We start from the raw sequence: 22996 nt of genomic DNA on the forward strand, positions 1-22996 counted from the left end.
GAGTGTGTACATTTTAGAAGCAAGTGTGTAGGTGTGCAGGATGGAGGAGAAGCAAGGACATAAATTAGGAGGTGAGTGCCGTCATGCTTCATGGAGTCTACTCCCTCTCCGCCTGCCTCATTATCGGCTTCCCCCTCCACTCATAGCATCCAGGCCTTTTCTCCACCTCTTGGCTGAAACTATTCTTTCCTATGTCATAAGCGAACTTCTGGCTAAAGTCCAAAAAGTGCTTTCCATGATTTATCTTATCTGATCTCTCTACTCCACTTGCATGGTTAGCCACTAACTAGCTGGAAACTTTTCTCTGGACTCTTGATGCTCTGATTCAGATTTCTCATGACTTACCCATCAACAAGTCCTGGTGTTTATAAGGCGCATGTAAAACTCTCCCTGGGAAATGTCTTGCTTATTGGCAACTTCTGCAGCTAAAATTCCTCCTCTGTAGAAAATCTATTAATGAAGAGAATCTGAAAATGAGGATTCTCTGAGGGAAAATTTTAATCACATAGTTGGTCTCAGCATTATATTATCATGAATCCATCTCTACTTGTCTAACTTAAGAATGAAGATTTGGGGTCAATATAATGTCTTCCTCTGGTTTGCCTTTCCCAGGCTGAACTGGGGCCTATCTGGGCCAATAACTGAACTTGTTAAGAAGAACAAGATGCAGAAAGAGGCTTTCTGAAAGTCCTTAGAGAAAGACCTTATCTTCTAGGTGAATTTTGCTGAAGGAAGGTCATTTAAACATCATCTCTGGTGTTTTAAAACTATGTCTAGTCCCTCAATATATGTTCTGCTTCTCTCTGGTCTCCACAGTGAATTGTTGACTAAAACTTGAAGGGACGCTCCATGGGGGTTAAAGCCTCAGTTCGTACACTGCTGCTTCCCCAGGACCTAGAAGAGTACCTGGGACAGACTAGGGACTCATACTTAGGTACAGAGTGAATGAGAAGTTCTGTTTCGAGTTGGTAGGGGATGCAGTTTGTCCCCACGCATGACTGGTTTGTTGGCATGAGGGAAACGACCACAAAACTTTGGCTAAACTGATGAGATCGTGGATGAAGAGAATTTAGAAGAGGTCACTTAAGGATTTATCAACTTCAAATCTTATATAAATTTATTACGTCCTCCAGAAGGCTCACATCTTTGTGGGAGGCCCAGGATTTGGCAGTTACCACCACGAATGAGGGAAGACCCGAGGACATAACTAACCAGGCATGAACTGGCTGAGTTTACAAACACGGAAGCTCAAATCGAGACTGACACCTTTTTTTTTGCAGCTCTTCGACCTCAGAACAAATGTCTGAAAACTTGCAGATTACAGGCGCCTCTCTGGTTGGATTTTGAGCATGTCTTCTCATAGAATTTAGTTTATTTAAAGCCTCAAAAAAAAAAATAATTAAAGACTTTTCCCCTGAGACTGTGGTCTTCTCCGATGGGTAGGGTTCAAGGCCACCTCCTCACCAATCTGAACCCACTGGCTAGTTCAACGAAGGGAGTTTATTGCCTTCTAATCAGTGCCCTATCAGTTTGCTAAATGTGTTACCCAAATGCTGTGCTTGTGTCCTTCCTGGTGAGAGTCAGCTGAAATTTCCAAGGCTGCTTGCCCTGATTCCAGGCCCATGGAGAACTGATACCTTCCTGATCAACTTGTGCAGGAATCTCTCATGAACAGTAGTAAGATGGTCTGTTGTCTCCAAGTTGAACTTTTCTCAACCTTTCATTCTGTAGCTTGAAGTCAATTTTGGGATTTAGCTTTTGGAACTCAAAATAGAAGCTTGATAACTGATCCTTATAATGAACCAGCATGTTACACTGCCTTCAGAGTTGGAGTCAGTTAAGTATGGTTTCTGGAAAGTACACACAATTTTCTTTTTTTAGTCAAAGAGCATTGCCAAATAGAGCAACATTTTGTTTTATGCCCTTTGTTAAAAATATGTGATTCGTGGCCCCTTTTTGATCCTGGCAAAGGATCCCTGCATTCCCACCTGCTGTTGAGAGCAGAAAAGAGAACACTCCTCGTGCATTGGTGATTTCAGATGATGGTCAGGGACCAACTGAAGCTTCTACTTCTCTACCTTCTGATAGAATGGCTTAGCATCGGGCTTCCCTGGTAGCTCAGTGGTAAAAGAATCTGCCTGCCAATGCAGGAGACACAGGTTCAATCCCTGGTCTGGGAGGATCCCACATGCCAAGGAGCAACTAGGCCCATGCACCACAACTATTGAGCCTGTGCTCTAGAGCCTGAGTGGTGCAACTACTGAGCCCCCGTGCCACAGCTACTGAAGCCCACACACCCTGGATCCTGTGTCCCACGACAAGAGAAGCCACCACAATAAAATGCCTGCATATGACAAGGAAGAATAGCTCCTGCTCACTGCAGCTAGAGAAAAGCCTGGGCAGCAACGAAGACCCAGCACAGCCAAAAGTTAATTAATTAACTTTAAAAAGAAAGAATGGCTTAGTATCTATTGCTGCTTAGTCCAAATCATTTTTTGTCATATGTTCTTAGAAACACGATTTATCTGTTTATAATTCCAGATATCAGGTGAGTTCATTCAATTTCTTAGAGGTTTGTTTTGTCATAGGGAAAAATCTTTCAACTCTATTACAAGTTACTCACTAAAGTGATGCTGCCTATAAGCTTAAGTTGTACATAAATGGCCCATCTCTGGGAACTCTACCTCCCAGGTAATGAACATTAAGCTAAAATACCTCTGTTTCGCTCACAGAAAACATCCTGACAAGGCCCACCTGTGAATGACTGCAAGCAGGAAGAAATTAACACATCCTCCCCAAAGGCTGCTGGGAACCCGGAAGTTCCTGTTTTGTATTAAAAAAACTTGAGTTCTAACTCAGGCAAGATGTTTGTCTGGGACGTGAGGTCACCGTCTTTTTGGTCTGCTGGCTTTCCGAATAAAATTGCTATTCCTTGCCCCAACAAGCTGCCTCTCGATTTATTGGCACATTGTATGGTGAGCAGTAAGAGCCTGGACTCAGTACAATTTTTGGTGACCCAAAAATGTGACCCCACTCAGAGAATTTTCAGGTAGGTTTTCAGCAGCTGTCAGGACCACTTGTCCTGAGGACCTACGGTTCAAATTTCCCCAAAGCGGCACCCCCTGCCCCAGTACTTGGCAGTTGGATCAGAGAATCAACATTTGGGAACCAGTGTGCTCCACGCAGAAGGGTAAGTCACTCCAGTGTGTACAGCTGGAAACTTTATTTTCACTCTGCTTGGGGCTTTTGCTTTAGAATAAGCCAGTTTGTTCTGTGTCTGTTGGAGAGAGGAAAGAGCTGTTGGACTTTCACCTGATTTGTGAACTCGTTCATTTCTTTGGATGCTAATATTTGTGTGCACTGAGTCTTGTTTGTATTTCTGCCTCTTAAAAAATGGGGAATATTTCAGCTATCTCTAAAAAGTTCTCTGAGTTGCATTTTGGATAAGTGCTCTGATTATAGCCTTGAACCTGTAAGTGAGAAGAAGCTAATTTATTGTAGGTGCAAAATCACAGATTCTCACATCTGTATGGTGTTTTGCATCATGACACAGGTTACTACAAAGTGATAGTGATAGAAACTAGGACTCAGTTTTGAAAGGAGAGGCAACCAGGGTGCCACTGTTGAAACAGGCTGTCCATTTCTTTTTTTATAATTGGAGGATAATTGCTTTACAAAGTTGTGTTGGTTTCTGCTATACAACAACATGAATCAGCCATAACTCTGTGTGTGTGTGTGTGTGTGTGTGTGTGTTCCCTCCCTCTTGAGCCTCCCTCCCACCCTCCAATCACACCCTCCAATTGTTATGGTTTTGAATTTCTCATTCTCTGCATTGCTTGTTCAGGGAACCCCTCACCCAACTTGGTGTAACTGGCAGGTTTTTACTCAAGTCAAGGAAAAACAAAGCACTCAATAAGCAGGTCAGTTCTCTGATATTTGCAAAAAGAATTGCAAGGAAAGTATTTTAGGAGCATAGTGCAGAGAATAAAAAATGATGTATCTAGTCCAGTGTTTGTATTTCAGGAGAGAAAGGAGAGACAGAGACAGAGAGAAAGAGAATAAGCAGTTTCTAGCTCAAACCTACAGAAAATTTCACCATCTGCTGGAAAGAGTCCCCATGACACACAATTCTGCAGGTTTCCTACTTCTCACACCCCCGCACTGTTCCCAATTCATTGTTGGAAGAGGGTTTCTAGAGCTAGAAGAGTTTGAAAAGCTGCTGGGGGAGGAATAGTTTTATGTATCACCACCTGTGGCCTGAACCTTTCCTGGAGTTTTGGGGAAAAGGAGGGCGAGGAAGTTTTGTTTCTGTTTTTGGTTTGTTTTACAAACATTCTTCTTTTCCTGAGGATAAAAGCAATACATAGGCTTCCCTGGTGGCTCAGTGGTAAAGTATCTGCCTGCTAATGCAGGAGGCCTGGGTTCAATCCTTGGGTTAGGAAGATCCCACACGTAGTGCAGCAACTAAGCCCATGCACCACAACTGTTGAGCCTGTGCTCTAGAGCCTGGGAGCCACAACCACTGAGCCCACAAGCCGCAGTTCCTGAAGCCCTCGTGCTCTAGAGCCCCTGCTCCGCAACAAGAGACGTTACTGCAGAGAGAAGCCCCCACGCTGCAACAAAGAGTAACCCCTGCTCACTGCAATTAGGGAAATGCCCGTGCAGCCCTGAAGACTCAGCCAAACCAAAATAAATAAATAAAATTATTTAAAAAGAAAAAAGCAAGATATCTTGCAATACCAAATGCTAGTAAGGATACAGATTCACAGAATCTCATACACTGCTGGTGGGAATATGTATAGACTGAGGCAACCACTTTGGAAAAACAGTTCCACACTGCTGTTTAAACTTTCACTCACCCTATGACAAGGCTTTCCACTCCCAGGTTTATATCCAAATTGGTATATAGGGACAATGGGAATTTATGTACAAGAATATTTATAGTACTCTTCTTAACAGGAAATGTCTGGAAATAGCCTAAAATACAGAATGAACAGTACTATGGTCACACAATAGAATATTATATAGTAATAAAAATAAATAAGCTACCGTGGTCTACGCATCAATAGAGATGAGTCTCAGCAATATTAAGTGAATGAAGTCTTAGAAGACAATTTATAGCATACTACCTTCTTAATGGCAAACCACTTCAGTATTCTTGCCTTGAGAACCCCATGAACAGTATGACAAGGCAAAATGATAGGATACTGAAAGAGAAACTCCCCAGGTCAGTAGATGCCCAATATGCTACTGGAGATCAGTGGAGAAATAACTCCAGAAAGAATGAAGGGATGGAGCCAAAGCAAAAACAATACCCAGCTGTGGATGTGACTGGTGATAGAAGCAAGGTCCGGTGCATGTATGGATGTGAGAGTTGGACTGTGAAGAAGGCTGAGCGCCTAAGAATTGATGCTTTTGAACTGTGGTGTTGGAGAAGACTCTTGAGAGTCCCTTGGACTGTAAGGAGATCCAACCAGTCCATTCTGAAGGAGATCAGGCCTGGGATTTCTTTGGAAGGAATGATGCTAAAGCTGAAACTCCAGTACTTTGGCCACCTCATGTGAAGGGTTGACTCATTGGGAAAGACTCTGATGCTGGGAGGGACTGGGGGCAGGAGGAGAAGGGGACGACAGAGGATGAGATGGCTGGATGGCATCACTGACTCGATGGACGTGAGTCTGAGTGAACTCTGGGAGTTGGTGAGGGACAGGGAGGCCTGGCATGCTGCGATTCATGGGGTCACAAAGAGTCAGACACGACTGAGCAACTGATCTGATCTGACCTTCTTAAAAAATTTGAAGCCACCAAGACAAAAATATATAGTTCATATAGCTTTATAAAAGCATGTATCAATTACATACAACTTTATTAAAAGGAAAAGAAGGGAATTATGAGATTTGGGGAGGTGGTTATCTTGAGTAAGAAAAAGTGGTGAGTGGGATAGGAGAGGATTCATGCCTAGATGCAAATTTTTATTTTAATCTGAGCTTTTATATTGAGCATTGGGCATATGAGTACTTACTACATTCTAATAAACAAATTAATAAATAATGGCTATATGTGGACTAAGGAGGTGACTATTTACTGAGTTAAGATCAACCCAGTCAGAGTGTCTCTGGATCCAAACCAGAAACTGAAAGCAAAAATCATACATTCATTGTGAACAATTTAGAGCCTCAGACGAAGCATGTGAAGAAACAACCATCCCTAACTGTTATCACTCTAGAGATGATCATTCAGGTGTATTTCCTTACAGCTACTTTTTTCTGATTCCTATTTTGAACAAAATTGTAATCATGATGTTTAAACAGTAATCTTATTCTTTACACTTAATATTATATACCTTGTCCCATGTGATGAAATAATCTGAATGTTTTTAACAGTTGAATAGTATTACATTATATGTATGCATCATAATTTAACAAATCCTTTATACACATTTTGGTTTCATTATCTTTTTGTTGTGGGTTAGACTGAAATAAACAATTTGCACATATCTGGGTGCTTTCTCTGATTTCATTAAGATTTTTAAGAGAATCAAGGTGGGAAAATTTTTTTAGTTATTGTTCAGTTCAGTCGCTCAGTCAAGTCCGACTCTTTGCGACCCCATAAATCGCAGCACACCAGGCCTCCCTGTCCCTCACCAACTCCCAGAGTTCACTCAGACTCATGTCCATCGAGTCAGTGATGCCATCCAGCCATCTCATCCTCTGTCGTCCCCTTCTCCTCCTTCCCCCAATCCCTCCCAGCATCAGAGTCTTTTCCAGTGAGTCAACTCTTCACATAAGGTGGCCAAAGTACTGGAGTTTCAGCTTTAGCATCATTCCTTCCAAAGAAATCCCAGGGCTGATCTCCTTCAGAATGGACTGGTTGGATCTCCTTGCAGTCCAAGGGACTCTCAAGAATCTTCTCCAACACCACAGTGCAAAAGCATCAATTCTTCGGCGCTCAGCCTTCTTTACAGTCCAACTCTCACATCCACACATGACCACAGGAAAAACCGTAGCCTTGACTAGACGGACCTTTGTTGGCAAAGTAATGTCTCTGCTTTTGAATATGCTATCGAGGTTGGTCATAACTTTTCTTCCAAGGAGTAAGCGTCTTTTAAGTTATTGTTACATATTGCTAAATTGGAGGGCACTATACTTTGGCCACCTCATGCGTAGAGTTGACTCATTGGAAAAGACTCTGATGCTGGGAGGGATTGGGGGCAGGAGGAGAAGGGGACGACAGAGGATGAGGTGGCTGGATGGCATCACCGAGTCGATGGACAAGAGTTTTGGTGAACTCTGGGAGTTGGTGATGGACAGGGAGGCCTGGTGTGCTGCAATTCATGGGGTCACAAAGAGTCAGACGCGACTGAACAACTGAACTGAACTGATTATGTGAGAAATGAAATGAATAAAATACTGTGTATAAAAATGCCTAATATATACATGATAGACATTCAATATCAGTTGACCAAGAAGCTGCATATAATTATAAGGTTAGCTAGAATATATTGGAAAAGGATAAAGAAACATCTTCCCCATCTACCAGGCTATGAAAATTAGATGACTTAGAATTGCATCTTAAGTTTTGGTGGAAACATCAGTACAAGTACATGACAAAGGAGTATATAATTATATTAACTTGATGTTGCATTAATGATACTAAATATAATTTATATGCCATGCTTGTTCTTTGAAAAACATTTTCATATGCATCATCTCATTTGCTTTCCATGACAGTCTTCTAAGATATGTTAAATTACCTCCACTTTACAGATGAGGAAGTTGACACTTGGGTTACTATACTTACCCAAGATTTTGAATCTTAAAACTGAGTTCTAGTCTCAGCAATGGTGGAAGGGCTTATACTGAATGATTGTCCTGCAGATAACACTTAGAAATGATGGACAATAGCTGTTTTAAAGGTTCCAGAGAAGAACTAAAAGCAGGCAGAAACTGAAAGGGAAATGGTTAAAACCAATAACCTAAGTTTCCACCTTAAGGAACTAGAAAAATAAATTAAACTCACAAGATGTAGAAGAGAGGAGACCAAAATAAGAACAGAAATCAGTAGAACAGAAAACAGGCTGTAGAAAAATTAAACAAAACCCCAAATTTGTTTTATTGAAAAAATAAAATGGCTAAGCCCCTAGCTAGACTAATAAGGGGAAAAAAAGCAGTTTATCATATTGGGAATGAAAGAGGAAGCATCATTACAGATCTTACAGACAATAAAAAAGAAGGGATTATTGTGAACAACTGTCAGTAAACTCAACAACTTAAAATGCACAAAGTCATTGAAAAACATCTCACCAAAAATGAAAAGAGAAAAAAATGGAAACTCTGAATATCCATGTATCTGTTATTTTAACTGAATGTGTTATCAAAACTTTTCCACAAAAAGGATTCCAGGTCCAAATGGTTTCACTAGTAAATTCTATCAAATAGTTAAGGAAGACTTAACACTAATCTTAAATTCTTTCCAAAAATAGAAGAGGGAAAATATTCCTAACTTTTCTGAGGCCAAAAATATCCTAATACAAAAGCTTGATAACAACAAAAAAGAGAATTAAAGCATATCTCTCATGAATAGTGACACAAAAATTCTTACCAAAATATTAGTAAGTCAAATTGAAAAACAATAATACATCATTATCATAGCAGATTTAAGCCAGGTATACAAGATTGGTTTAATATTTGAAAACCAATTAATGTAATTCACCATTAATAATATAAGAAAAAACATCCACATGATCATTTCAACGGCATTACAAGCATTTGACAAAATTCAACAGCTATTCACAATTCTCAGCAAATTAGGACTAGAGAGTAATTACTCAACCTGAAAAAGGGCCTCTCTTAAAAACATATAGCTAACATCACATGTGATAATGAAATATTATTGGTGGTGGAAGCACAAAAGGAACAAAAGCAGGACTTTCCTGGGGTTCAGTGGTTAGGAGTCCCCCTACCAATGCAGGTGACACGCGTTTGATCTTCCCACGGGAAGATCCTGGGAAGATCACATTCCATGGAGCAGCTAAGCCTGGGAGCCCTCGAGCCCATGATTCACAACAGAAGCCACCACTATAAGAAGCCTGTGCATCCCAATAGAGAGTAACCCCTGCTAGCCAAAACTGGAGAATAACCCCTTCTCACCATGAGAGAGAAAGTCCGAGCACAGCAATGAAGACCCAGAACAGCAAATAAATAAGTAAAAAAATATTTTTTTTAAAGGAACCAAAACAAAAAGAAGGCAGTTCTCATGAATCAAGGAAAAACTGATGTCCCAGTTTGAATCTGTAAGGCCTGAGGCTATGCCAGGGAAATGACTTCCCCCACCTTTTCCAGAAATATGAGTTGTGCAAAGTCCTTATATGATGGTGAGATTAGAATTCCCAGGAAAGAATTTTTGTTTTTTTCCTTATAAAGCTTATGCTTTATTGATACAATTACCTATTTTTTTAAAAATCTCTTCTTCCTCTGTTCCAATATGGCTCTCTGACAAATCTGGGCTCTTTCTCTGGTTTTAGAATCTGTGCAGAGGTCGGCACTCCGTAGCGCAGACCCTCTGGCAGTGGGCACAGCCCCCACGGTGGAGGTTCTCCCCTACGGTGTGCTTGCCTGGGCCCATCACCCTGTTTCTCTCTGCCAGCCTTATTAGGAGGCAGCTTTAGAGAATGCATTCGAGAGCTAGTGAGTATCCCCAATGGACAGGCCTGCTCCTGGGGATTCTTGGTATAGTAACTACTTGCTAGGTTGTTCAGTCGTGTCTGATTCTTTGTGACCCCATTGACTATATACTCCATCAGGCTCCTCTGTCCATGGAATTTTTCAGACAGGAATACTGGAGTGGGTTGCCATTTCCTCCTCCAGGGGTCTTCTTGACCCAAGAATTGAACCCACGTCTCTTGCATCTCCTGCATCAGCAGGTGGATTCTTTACTACTGTGCCACCTGGGAAGCCCCAGAGAACAAAAGCCCTCCCTTTTGTGTATTTTGTTTCATTCTGGGATTCAGTTTATTACCCACCCTGGTCTCCAGTCACACAAGATCTTTCAAAACAATCCAAGTCATTCCTTATTGTTTCTCCTCAAATACTTGGTTTTTGAAAACTCCTTATGATTTCATGGGATCCTTTCTGCTGTTTTTTGAGAGACTGAAATGATTAGGTCTGTCTGCATTGGTGGGATACTCTCCCTGCATCTCAGCCTGGACCAGTAAGAGGTTGAAGGACATATAACTGAACCACAGCTGGCACTAATGATGACCAGCACTGATTAAATCAGTTAGAGTTTCTAGGTAAAAATCAAAGATACCAATTCGATGAAAGGGAGGCACACACAAGGAGAGGACTTGAAAGCACATCTACATAGCACTTTATTTAATTATCTCTTTTTTAAAAATTAACTTTTATTGCCGTAGAGTTGCTTTACAATGTTGTGTTAGTTTCTACTGTACAGCAAAATGAATCAGCCTTACGTATACACGTGTGTACACTAAGTTGGTTCAGTTGTGTCTGACTCTTTGCAACCCTAATAGACTATAGCCCGCCAAGCTCCTCTCTCCATGGGATTCTTCAGGCAAAAGTGCTGGATTGGGTTGCCATTTCCTCCTTCAGGGGGTCTTCCTGACTGAGGGATCAAACCCACATCTCTTGTCTCCTGCATTGGTAGGCAGATTCTTTACCACTAGTGCCACATATACCCCTTTATACATTAGCTAATGATAGCTATTGTACTGAGATCCCACCTTGATTATGGCACTGAGCTGTTTTTAAACACAGCTATTCTTGGAGATAGGTTCTATTATTATCCCCACTTTACAGATGGGCAAACCAAGAGACCCATTGCAAGATCACTTAGAGTAAGGGGTGGAGCCAGGATCCTAATCTTAGCAGCCTGGCTCCAGAGTCTGTACTCTACTTCCACATCCTACATGATAAAGATTGAGAAAACCTTCCCTCCCTCAGCTCCCCTTGGTGTCACCACTAAAACCCTTCAAGAGATCTCTCCTCTCCAGTATCTGCTCATCCCAACTCTGCTTTATTTGGCCAGAGGGAGTTTCTTTGAGTTAAGAACCCCTACTACTAAGCCTTAATTTTCTCAACAGTAAAATGGGAATAATGATGGTAGTTGTCTCATGTTTATGTATGTTCCAAATATCCAATAAATGATCCTTATTATTGCAAGCAATTAGGAAGTTTTACTCTGTACTCTACCAGTGTAGAGTAAGCAGGTTGTTTATCATTCTTTTCTGCAGTTCTCTATCTTACTCAGAATTTCAAACTTAGAAATTTCAGTTTCAGCAATTCAGTTCTCAAGAGCACTATTCTTGACATCACTGCAAAGCAAGCTTGGGCACCCTTGGGTTTTGAGACCCTGAAGACGGCCCACCCAGCGCAGGATCTCAGTCTCACCACTTGAGCTCTGCCCACGCACATGTTAATTCAGATGAATAATAGCACCAAAGAAAGTACACAGCACATTCTTTCATTAATGGGTTTATTCATCAGGAAATGAAGAGAAGAATAAATGCTGCCAATGAGAATACCCAGTTTTCAGGGACTTAAAAGACATTTTTACTTGAATGTGCTAAAAGTTTAAATAATGAGCAATAAATTATCTAAGTTAGTAATTTTCAAACTGTGTTCGGTGGAGCCCTGGAGTTTTGCAAATGCACCTCAGGGGCAGTGCTGGAGTTAGTAATTATCTTACCAGCTGAATGTCAACTTGCAAAGGAATGAATATACTGAGGCTATAAAGTGGGTGGAATGTCTTTCAAACAGGAGGAACAGACCCTTCCTGCATCCCGAGGGCATAATCAATACTGGATATATGTGACCTTGCTCAAGTCACTTCCCATCTCTGGCTTCTGTTCTGTCCAATGAGAAGATTCAGGGCTGTGATGATCACAAAAAGCTTTCGACTCTAAACCTCTGAGATCACCTCTTGTTCTCCTCAATGACTACTTTCAGCAGAAGATATTTTTAGAATTATCTTTATACAGCTTCAGTTTCATCGTTTTTTTGCTGTTTCTCAGTGATTGCATATCCTCTCTCTCCGGATAAATGTGACTTTTGGACCTAACAAAACAAAAGTGAACAAACAAAAACATCCCCTAATTCAGAACCAGATTGTGAAATAAAATTCATATTTTACAGCAAAAAAAATTTAAACATAAAAAAAATGTCTCTGGGGACTTCCCTGGTAGTCCAGTGGATAAGACTCTGGGCTTGCAATGCAGGGGGCCTGGGTTCGATCCCTGGTCAGAGAACTATATCCCGCATGCCACGACTAAGATCCAGAACAGCCAAATAAATAAATATATATTTTTAAGATTTCTTTGCCTTTGGCCTCCTCTCTCCCCACACTGTGCACTGGCTACCCTTTTTGTCCATGAACCAAACCTCCCCACAGGCAGAAATTCCTGCTCAACTATAAACAGCAACAGCAAGATTTTCCCAGCATCAGCAAGACAACTCCTTAAAAGATAACATTCCTTCTTAATCTTGTAAGGGGCCACAATGACCCCTGACCCACTGCTTGCTAGATTGTGTAAGCTGTCAATAATACATCACTTAATGTACAGCCCTCTGCCTCAAAAAACTTCGGTGACTGTGGTTGACTTCTAATGGGCAGAACAGTTCTCCAAGCTTTCTGAGATGCTGTTCCTGGCTTAGATAATCTTCAATTGGGCTGAAAATTTTTTTTTCAATTTCTTTCTTAGATCAGCTGACTAATTTTTCATTGACGAGGTATTTCATTTAGTTCTCCATAAGTGTTCAGTGAGTGCCTTTCAAGAGTCAGGTACTGATGTGGGGGAGACAAAGATGAATAGGCCAAACTTTTCTGTTTTCTCAAGGGGCTCCCAGTCTCTTGAGCTGGTAAAACACACTTGTATGAATTTCTTTTGTGCTTCATAGATGTCACCTAGTTCTGGCCATTCTAGCTGGAGAAGATGAAATGTTTGACCCAGTGATCAGAAAAACTAGTCGTTGCCTTAGAAAGAGAGAGACCTATTTCTCTGACACATGTCTGCCATTTTCAAGGTTTCTGATAAATATCCTCTAGCTCAGAGGCCATAAGGCCTGAATCTATAAGCAAATTACCTTCAATTCCCAGATCCCTTTGGTGGCTGGCTGGTTGGCAATAAAACTTTGTTTACTAGGATCTCTAAATCAGCTTTGTTTGGCAGCTATATTACACTTGGCCCAAACAGATAACTGTACGTAGACAGGAAAGGCTGCTTGTGTAGTAGAAATCTGATTCATTTAGGCCCAAGTCCCAGATCCATCTAACTGGCTTTGGGACTTCGGGCAGGTCCCTCAACTTTGTTGAAATATATATTCCCTTATCTATAAAATGAAATAACAGACATTTCACAATGTTGCCAAATGGATAAGGAATCACCTATATAGAGTTCCCAGTATATGTTAATACCTAGTGATGATTCAAAAAGTGGCAGTTCTTTTTATTACCAGGTCTGCAAAGAGGAGCGCCAGATGGTAAAGAGTCTGCCTGCAGCGCAGGAGATCCAGTTTCCATCTCTGGGTCGGGAAGGCCCCCTGGAGAAGGAAATGGCAACCCACTCCAGTATTCTTGCCTGGAGAATCCCATGGACAGAGGAGTCTGGCAGGCTACAGTCCATGGGGTCGCAGAGTCAGACACGACTGAGTGACTTCACACTTTCACTGCAAAGAGGGCATGAGTTATCACACTACCTATGAGAGGAAAACTGGCCTGGACTAGTCCTCTTGGGAGTGTTGCTAGAACTTGAAGGAATCACCACTGAGCTGAGCAGAGGCTTATAAAAGTATCCTAGGTGGTGTGTGGCTCTGATAGGGCTTCTTGGAGAGAGCAAACTGCCAGGAACCACCAAAGGAAGACGTTGTGAAACTGAGTCAGCAGTCTGGCCGAAGCAGTTGATGGAGGCAAGGTCTGACCTGGTGTCTCCTGGTTGACATTAGAATTGTAGGAAGGTGAATGAATGAGGCACGTTTTTCCATTGACCTACTTGATTAAGCCAAGGATCTCTATTTGGAAAGCCACATAATCACCATCTGAGGTGTTAAGCCATCAGAAAGTCTCAACAGTTGGAGGAGGCCTTAGGTGCCTGTAATAGGTCTAGGATACTGGCAAACAGTCCCTTGAAAATAAAGGAGTCTTCTTTCAACCTCCACATGTGGGGGTAAGAGTCTGCTAGCTCTGAGACTGCAAACTGGAGGCTTTTGTTGTCATATCTTTTTTGACTTGAACCATATTTAAACTGAGATTTCACCAGAATTTCTGACTTTTCTCAAGTATTAGAAATACCTAACCTGCATTCTGATACAGAATGGTACACTGACACCAGCTCTATAGGGATTTCGGGTTATCCACAACTCCTTCCTTGAAATGATGTTTCTTGTGGTTTTTATAACACTGCTCAGTCCTCATGTTCCTCTGCCCCCTTCGACTTTCCCATTCCATCAATCCCTTCCTCCTCTGCCAATCCTTAAATGCCAGCAAACTCAGGGCTGTTTTCCATTCTCTTCTCTTTTCCCCAGTCCACGTTCTTTTCTTTCTTTAATTTTTTGGCGTGCCATGTGTCTTGTGGAATCTTAGTTCCCAGACCAGGGATCAAACCCTGGTCAAACTGCTGAGGAAACACAGTCTTAACCACTGGACCACCGGGGAAGTACCCCACATACTTTTAATGAACCTCATCTCCTCCCAAGGTTTTGAATCCCAGCTATATGATGCTACAGGCAAGGAAAACTTGTCCCTTCTTCCCTTCTAGATTCTTTAGCTAGTCTATTAATTAAATTGACACAAGAAAAATTAACGGGAGAGAAACAAATTTAATTTCATATGTACAGTTCAGTTCACTCAGTCATGTCTGACTCTTTGCGACCCCATGAATTGCAGCACACTAGGCCTCCCTGTCCATCACCAGCTCCTGGAGTTCACCCAAACTCATGTGCATCAAGTCAGTGATGCCATCCTGCCATCTCATCCTCTGTCATCCTCTTCTCCTTCTGCCCTCAATCCCTCCCAGCATCAGGGTCTTTTCGCATGAGGTCGGGAGCTCATAAAAATGTGGTACTCAAAAGAGTTACCAAAGTAGACAGCTTTTATACCTTTTAGACAAGGAAACAATAAATTTGTGAGGAATTGACAAGATAAAGGGGTTTGGGCTTGGAGTTAACAAATTGGTGGTGAAGTAACAAGGTTTGTTTATATAGCCTTTCATGTCCCTAAATTGCCTGTCTCTGGTGATAAGGATGCCCTGTAGCCTCCTGGTACAGGGAGGGTACCTTTGACATGGGAGACTGATTTCCTGCTTTCAGGTGGACAAAGGAGAGTCAGGGTGTTCTTGCACTGACTTTTTTTTAAAGCTAATTAATTTATTCTTGGCTGCACTAGGTCTTCATTGCTGCATGCACTTTCTCGAGTTGCAGGGAGTGGGGCTACTCTTCATTGCAGTGCACAGGCTTCTCATTGCCGTGGTCTCTCCTGTTGTGGAGCACAGGCTCTAGGTCCATGGGCTTCAGTAGTTGCAGCACACAGGCTCAGTGGTTGTGGTGCCTAGGCTTGGCTGCTCCGTGGCATGTGGAATCTTCCCCAACCAGGGATCGAACCTGTGTCCCTGGCTTTGGCAGGTGGATTCTTACCCACTAGACCACCAGGGAAGTCCTGGTGTTTCTTAAGACTGTTTCTTAAGTAGCTTTTTAATTCAAAATAATCAATATGCAGCATATTGGGGGGAGGCATATTTTGTTCCCCTTCACTGTTGATGGTCATGGTAAAGTGTGGCACACTGAGGACTTGTTGAGTTGTGCATATCCAAGGTAGGATCCTGGTATGTGGTTTTCTTTTTCCCTTTCATCGTTTAATTGACCTAGACTGTTTTTTAAAAGATTATTGAATTATGGTTGATTTACAATGTTGTGTTTGTTTATTTTTTTTTAATTTTATTTTATTTTTAAACTTTACATAATTGTATTAGTTTTGCCAAATATCAAAATGAATCCACCACAGGTATACATGTGTTCCCCATCCTGAACCCTCCTCCCTCCTCCCTCCCCATGTTTCATTTCTGCTGTATAGCAAGGCGATTCAGTTATATAGACATGTGCATTCTTTTTTGTGTTCCTTTCCATTATGGTTTATCACAGGATATTTAATATCGTTTCCTGGGCCATACAAGAGAACCTTGTTGTTGATCCATTCTATATATAATAGTTTACATCTGCTAATACCAAATTCCTAATCCAACTCTTTCTCACCCCTACTCTCCTTTAGCAATAAGTCTGTTCTCTATGCCTGTGAACCTGTTTCTGTTTTGATGGTAATTTGTGCTGTATTTTAGAATCCATGTATAAGTAATTTCATACGGCATTTGTCTTTCTCTTTCAGACTTACTTCACTTAGTATGATCTTCTCTAGGTCCATCCACTTTGCTGCAAATGGCATTGTTTTCTTCATTTTTATGACTGACTAGTATTCAGTGTGTGTGTGTGTCATTTAGGTTGTGTCCATGTCTTGTGAAGCCCCCTGGTGGCTCAGGTGGTAAAGGGTCTGCCTGCAATGCAGGAGACCCGGATTCGATCCCTGGGTTGGGAAGATCCCTTGGAGAAGGAAATGGCAACCCACTCCAGTAATCTTGCCTGCAAAATCCCACGGATGTAGGAGACTGGCAGGTACAGTTCATGGGGTTGCAAAAAGTCAGACATGACAGAGCAACTTCACTCTCACTTTCCTGTCTTCTTGATTATTGTGAATAGTGCAGCTATGAACATAGGAGTGCATGTATCTTTTTAAATTATAGTTTTGTCTGGATTCTGGATATATGTCCAGGCGATTTTCTGAGCAACTTTCATTTAAAATATGGGCTTCCCTTGTGGCTCAGCTGGTAAAGAATCTGCCTGCATTGTGGGAGACCTGGGTTCTATCCCTGGGTTGGGAAGATCCCCTAGAGAAGGGAAAGGCTACCCGCTCCAGTATTCTGGCCTGGAGAATTCCATGGACAGTATTGTCCAGTTCACTTCAGTTGCTCAGTCGTGTCTGAATCTTTGCAACCCCATGGACTGTAGCACTCCAGGCCTCCCTGTCCTTCATCAACTCCTGGAGTTTATTCAAACTCATGTCTATAGAGTCAGTGATGCCATCCAACCATCTCATCCATTGTCGTCCCCTTTTCCTCCCACCTTCAATCTTTCCCAGGATCAGGGTCTTTTCAAATGAGTCAGCTCTTCACATGATGTGGCCAAAGTATTGGAGTTTCAGCTTCAACATCAGTCCTTCCAATGAATATTCAGGACTGATTTCCTTTAGGATGGACTAGTTGGATCTTGCAGTCCGATGGACTCTCAAGAATCTTCTGCAACACCACAGTTCAAAAGCATCAATTCTTTGGTGCTCAGCTTTCTTTATAGTCCAACTCACATCCATACATGACTACTGGAAAAACCATAGCTTTGACTAGATGGACCTTTGTTGGCAAAGTAATGTCTCTGCTTTTTAATATGCTGTCTAGGTTGGTCATATCTTTTCTTCCAAGGAGCAAGTGTCTTTTAATTTCATGGCTGCAGTCACCATCTGCAGTGATTTTGGAGCCCCCCAAAATAAAGTCTCGCACTGTTTCTACTGTTTCCCCATCTATTTGCCATGAAGTGATGTGGCCACATGACATGACCCTGTTTTGTGTGTGTGTGTTCACTTACTTTAATAACACTACATTTATCATGTTATCACCACGGAATGTAAATTCAGGTTAGACAAGAGAATTTCACAAGTACAGCAAAGCATTCTGTGACATACCAAAGTTTGTAGAATATCTGACCAAACCAGCTTGCTCATCAATCACTTCCATTATAGGCATTTTATTTAGTTGATGATTCTTTTGGAGAAAATAAACATACTGTGCACATTTAAAAAGTGTTTTTTATTTACCTTTGCATTAGCACCTAAAACACACATTTGTTTCAAAATAACATTTAAAATTATTCTAATATAACAGCAGCAAAATCTAATTCTGCAACTACAAAAGCGCTAATAGGGATAGACAGTTAAGTTGTTCTCATGTTTACAACTATGACCTAAAATAAATACTACTTCAAAGTGGCTCTGTTACCAACTTTTTACTTGCAGGGAGGTTTATAATGTTATATTCCATGTACTATTCTGAAAGGGTTCCTCAAGAGCCAACCAGCCCTTAAAACAGTACTCAGTCCACAGGACAGAAAGTTAAATTAACAGCAGTAAATAGGACTCCTGCTGCTGCTAAGTCACTTCAGTCGTGTCCGACTCTGCGATCCCATAGTCGGCAGCCCACCAGGCTCCCCCGTCCCTGGGATTCTCCAGGCAAGAACACTGGAGTGGGTTGCCATTTCCTGCTCCAATGCAGGAAAGTGAAAAGTGAAAGTGAAGTCGCTCAGTCATGTCCGACCCTCAGCGACCCCATGAACTGCAGCCTTCCAGGCTCCTCCATCCATGGGATTTTCCAGGCAGGAGTACTGGAGTGGGGTGCCATTGCCTTCTCCAAAATAGGACTCCTACATTACATCAAAAGCATATGATATTCTGCAGCAACTGGGAGCATTTTCAGGATTAGCATGTTGTCTTCTTTAGAACTAATTTCAACAGAAGAGTTTAAGAGGGTGGACAGGTATCTCTATTAAATGTATTTAAAAGTGACATGTTTCTTTTGTGCCGATCTGAATCTGACTCCCCCGAATGACCTAGCTAGTGAACTAGTCACCAGTAATCTGGTCAGCAGGCAAATCAAGCCTGCAAGAAAATAAGCCAATATTCAAATTACCATGTTCTTGTCTGACCCAAAAAATTTATTTTCAGCATAAATATATAACCTCAGTATGAGATGTCTAATTAAAGCAAGCACCACCACCAAGACCAAGATGGCATCTCCTCTTCTAAGGTTTAGGTTTTGCCCAGAATTCTTGATACAGGGAATAACCCATACCAAGAGACATTGCTCCCACAACAAAGCTTTGGGCTGCCACACACATGTGGATCAGGTGAACAGAAATTTTAATATTTCCCCTCTATATAATCCACATGCAATAATTGCTGCAAAACCTGTCAGTCCCATGGGGACAAATGGTGCCTCTCTTAGCTTTTTGGGTAAGTTAACATCCCTGATCTTCATCATATGAGGAAAGAGAAACATGTGTCCCTTGACATAGTGATTGAAGAATCTTCAGACAACCACAAGATGTTTCAGGTTCCTATCCACTAGTGACCGCACTCCTGCACCTGCTGTCCAGCTGGCTTCTCCTAGATGAGTATTTTTTGAATGCTGAGTTTTTCACTCTCTTATTTCACCTTCATCAAGAGACTCTTTAATTCCTCTTTGCTTTCTGCCATAAGGGTGGTGTCATCTGCATATCTGAGGTTATTGATATTTCTCGCAGAGATCTTGATTCCAGCTTGTGCTTCATCCAGACTGGCATTTGGCATGATGTACTCTGCATATAAGTTAAATAAGCAGGATGACAATATAAAGCCTTGACGTACTTCTTTCCCAATTTGGAACCAGTCTGTTGTTCCAGTTCTAACTGTTGCTTCTGGACCTGCATACAGGTCTCACAGGAGGTGGGTCAGGTGGTCTGTATTCCCATCTCTTTAAGAATTTTCCACAGTTTGTTGTGATCCACACAAAGGCTTTAGCGTAGTCAATGAAGCATAAGTAGATGTTTTCTGAAATTCTCTAGCTTTTCTATGATACAGTGGATTCCGGCAATTTGATCTGTGGTTCTTCTGCCTTTTCTAAATCCAGTTTGTACATCTGGAAGTTCTCAGTTCACAAACTGTTGAAGCCTAGCTTGAAGGTTTTGAGCATTACTTTGCTAGCATGTGAAATGAGTGCAATTTTGTGGTAGTTGGAACATTCTTTGGCATTGCCTTTCTTTGAGACTGGAATGAAAACTGACCTTATCCAGTCTCGTGGCCACTCACTGCTGAGTTAATCAAATTTGCTGGCATACTGAGTGCTGCACTTTTAACAGCATTATCTTTTAGGATTTGAAATAGCTCAACTGGAATTCCATCACCTCCACTAGCTTTGTTCGTAGTGATGCTTCCTAAGGCCCACTTGACTTCACATTCCAGGATGTTTGGCTCTAGGTGAGTGATCACACTGTCGTGGTTATCTGGGTCATTGAGGTCTTTTTGTATAGTTCTTCTGTGTATTCTTGCCACCTCTTCTTAATATCTTCTACTTCATTATAGTTCTGATTTTCATTTCTCTAATAATTAGCAATGATGAGCATCTTTTCATGTGCCTGTCATCTGTATGTCTTCTTTGGAGGTAGATCTATTTAGGTCTTCTGCCCATTTTTGATTGGGCTGTTTATTGTTGTTATTGAGTTGTATTTGTTTGTACATTTTGGAAATTGATTCCTTGTAGTTGCTTCATTTGTAAATATTTTCTCCCATTCTGTAAGCTGTCATTTGATTTTGCTGTGGTTTCCTTTGCTGAACAAAACCTTGTACGTTTGATTAGATCTCATTTATTTTTGCTTTTATTTCTATGGCTTTGGGAGATTGACTTAAAATATTGGTATCAGTCAGTCAGTCTGTTCAGTCGCTCAGTCGTGTCCTACTCTTTGCAATGCCATGAATTGCAGCACACCAGGCCTCCCTGTCCATCACCAACCCCCGGAGTTCACCCAAACTCATGTGCATCAAGTTGGTCATGCCATCCAGCCATCTCATCCTCTGTCGTCCCCTTCTCCTCCTGCCCCCAATCCCTCCCAGCATCAGAGTCTTTTCCAATGAGTCAACTCTTCACATGAGGTGGCCAAAGTATTGGAGTTTCACTTTCAGCATCAGTCCTTCCAATGAACACCCAGGACTGATCTCCTTTAGGATAGACTGGTTGGATCTCCTTGCAGTCCAAGGGACTCTCAAGAGTCTTCTCAAACACCACAGTGCAAAAGCATCAATTTTTCGGCACTCAGCTTTCTTCACAGTCCAACTCTCACATCCACACATGACCACAGGAAAAACCATAGCCTTGACTAGACAGACCTTTGTTGGCAAAGTAATGTCTCTGCTTTTCAATACGCTGTCTAGGTGGGTCATAACTTTCCTTCCAAGGAGTAAGCGTCTTTTAATTTCATGGCTGCAGTCACCGTCTGCAGTGATTTTGGAGCCCCCCAAAATAAAGTCTGACACTGTTTCCCCATCTATTTGCCATCAAGTGATGGGACCAGATGCCATGATCTTCATTTTCTGAATGTTGAGCTCTAAGCCAACTTTTTCACTCTCCACTTTCACTTTCAGCAAGAGGCTTTTAAGTTCCTCTTCACTTTCTGCCATAAGGGTGGTGTCATCTGCATATCTGAGGTTATTGATATTTCTCCCGGCAATCTTGATTCCAGCTTGTGCTTCTTCCAGCCCGGCGTTTCTCATGATGTACTCTGCATAGAAGTTAAATAAGCAAAGTGACAATATACAGCCTTGACGTACTCCTTTTCCTATTTGGAACCAGTCTGTTGTTCCATGTCCAGTTCTAACTGTTGCTTCCTGACCTGCATACAGGTTTCTCAAGAGGCAGGTCAGGTGGTCTGATGTTCCCATCTCTTTCAGAATTTTCCACAGTTTATTGTGGTTCACACAGTCAAAGACTTTGGCATAGTCAATAAAGCAGAAATAGATGGTTTTCTGGAATTCTCTTGCTTTTTTGATGATCCAGCGGATGTTGGCAATTTGATATCTGGTTCCTCTGCCTTTTCTAAAACCAGCTTGAACATCTGGAAGTTCATGGTGCATGTACTGCTGAAGCCTGGCTTGGAGAATTTTGAGCATTACTTTACTAGCGTGTGAGATGAGTGCAATTGTGCGGTAGTTTGAGCATTCTTTGGCATTTATGTCAATTTATGCTTTTTCTATATTCTCTTCAAGGAGCTTTATGCTGTCATGTCTTAAGCCATTTTGAGTTGTTTTGCCCATGGCCTAAGTGCATGTCTGGCTTCACTGCCTTGCATATGGCTGCTCCCTTTCCTGCCCCACTTGCTGGTGGTGCAGTCTTCTCTCCATTGCATCTTCTTGCCTCCTTTGTGGAAGATTGACCATACATGAGTGGTTTATTTCTGGGTTCTTTATTCTGTTCCATTGGTCCATATGTCTATTTACCATGCTGTTTTGATTACTGTAGCTTTCTAGTATTGTCTGAAGTCTGGGAGGGATATACCTCCTGCTTTGTTCTTTTTCCTCAAGATTGCACTGGCAATTCTGGGTCTTTTACAATTCCATATAAGTTTCAGGACTATTTGTCCTGGTTTTGTGAAAAAATGCCATGAGTAATTTGATAAGGATTGCATTAAATGTGTAAATTGTTTTGGGTAGTATTGCCATTTTAACAATATTACTATTTTCAATCTAAGAGGATATCTTTCCATTTCTTTGAAACATAATTTCCTTTATTAATGTTCTATAGTTCTCAGCATGTCTTTCACCTTTGACCTAGGCTGTTTTTATTTTTAAAATCGTAATGTTCATTTTGGAAATATACCCAAACAGATAAAGAAATAGAAATTGCCTGTAATCCAGAGATAATCATTGTTAATGTTTTGGTTACTTAAAGTAGAATTCTTTGTTGATATCCATCACTATCCTCTTACCATAAATTCTTTTCCTTCATAAGCTTATTATATTTATTAATACTGTTTTATTTTCTATCTTCTTTGCTTATGTTTGACCCAGTGTTGCAACCTCCAGGCCCCATAATGCCTGACACACAGGAGATGCTCAGTAAGTTTTTGTTGAATAAATGAGGTGTTGTTTTTTTTTAAATTACAGAATAGGGCTGAGATTATACTTCATATACAGTTCTAGATTTTTATTCATTTAGCATTACATTTCATTATGCTAATTTAAAACCCTTTAGTGATTTCTCATTACCCTTAGAACAAAGTCTAAAATCCTTACTAAATCCTGCAAGCTGTGAGTCTTTGGAAAGACACAGAAGCCTCATCTTTGAATCCTCAGAATCCGTCAT

At 41.4% G+C, this 22996-nt stretch overlaps 1 long non-coding RNA gene and 1 pseudogene across 1 annotated transcript; both read right to left on the reverse strand.

Moving 5' to 3' along the window:
• Positions 1-1424: 1424 nt before the first annotated feature.
• LOC133228092 (uncharacterized) lies at positions 1425-9447 on the reverse strand. The gene is made up of 3 exons (XR_009730055.1): positions 9150-9447; positions 4860-4977; positions 1425-3277 (listed from the first exon to the last, which is right to left on the reverse strand). It is a non-coding gene; the product is annotated as an uncharacterized LOC133228092 (long non-coding RNA).
• Positions 9448-16062: 6615 nt separating this feature from the next.
• LOC133227377 (HIG1 domain family member 1A, mitochondrial-like) lies at positions 16063-19977 on the reverse strand (annotated as a pseudogene).
• Positions 19978-22996: the final 3019 nt, after the last annotated feature.

The sequence above is a fragment of the Bos javanicus genome, chromosome 16 (genome assembly GCF_032452875.1).
Source record: "Bos javanicus breed banteng chromosome 16, ARS-OSU_banteng_1.0, whole genome shotgun sequence".
Classification (NCBI taxonomy): domain Eukaryota; kingdom Metazoa; phylum Chordata; class Mammalia; order Artiodactyla; family Bovidae; genus Bos; species Bos javanicus.